This window comes from Hirundo rustica, chromosome W (assembly GCF_015227805.2).
Source record: "Hirundo rustica isolate bHirRus1 chromosome W, bHirRus1.pri.v3, whole genome shotgun sequence".
Lineage (NCBI taxonomy): Eukaryota > Metazoa > Chordata > Aves > Passeriformes > Hirundinidae > Hirundo > Hirundo rustica.
In genome coordinates this window covers 1,474,224-1,475,131 of record NC_053487.1, presented here as the reverse complement: position 1 = coordinate 1,475,131, position 908 = coordinate 1,474,224, and positions in this window count along the sequence as shown.

Genomic DNA, 908 nt, shown 5'->3' with positions numbered 1-908 from the left:
TTTTTGGAAGTTAAGATAATAAGTTGCTGAACTAGCTGAAGTAGATAGGTAATCTTTGTTCGCAGTTAACAGAAGCCGGATCTTAGATAAGCTACCCGGATCTTGTAACTCATTTCTTGTCAGGTTTATGTTTATGTAGTTGTCCTTGTCATGAAAAACAGAATGTGGTAAATAAGACATAAGATAGCTGCAGATTTCCTGCTTAAAGGATCCGTTGAACACAGGAAACTGTAAGTTCTACCAAGGAATCATTTGTCACGAATGCATTGAAAAGGTAGAAAGGTCAGGACGAGGAAGACTCATTTTACTTCCTCATTTTAGGTGACCCCTCCCCAAAATAGACCCCCGACTCATTTTAAGAAACAAAGTACGCATGCTTAATAGCCTTTTTGCCAATTAGCATACGAAGCGAGGAATGGGAGGTGACAGGGGTATGAATATGCATTTGTATTTTGGATATTCAACACTTTTGTGAATAAAAGACTTTGTAATTACCTGTGAATTTCGCAGTGCGAATTAGGGAACTATCCCGCGTGCTGCCCGGCCGTAATAAACATACACTTTCTAACTTTAAACTGTTAGAGAGTTTTTGTCCGTCACAGTTGGGTATCGATACTAGATCAATACCCATATTTCTTTAATAAATCATTTTGGCGAGCCAGCCAGGAGACTGCTCTCTCTGGCCGTGGGGCCAGCGGGGTCCAGGACCCCTCTGGGCGCCCACCCGGAATTTTCTGGGAAGAGGGCTCCTGCGGTCCTGCTGACCACCCGGGGAAAGACCAGAACCTGCTGGAACTACGGACAAAAGGTATGTTTATATTTGAAAATAGGTACCTTGGTATAGGCGGTTGGTAAGACACTGAGAGACGTCTCGTGCACAACATACGCCTCTTGGGTTTGTTTGTAAA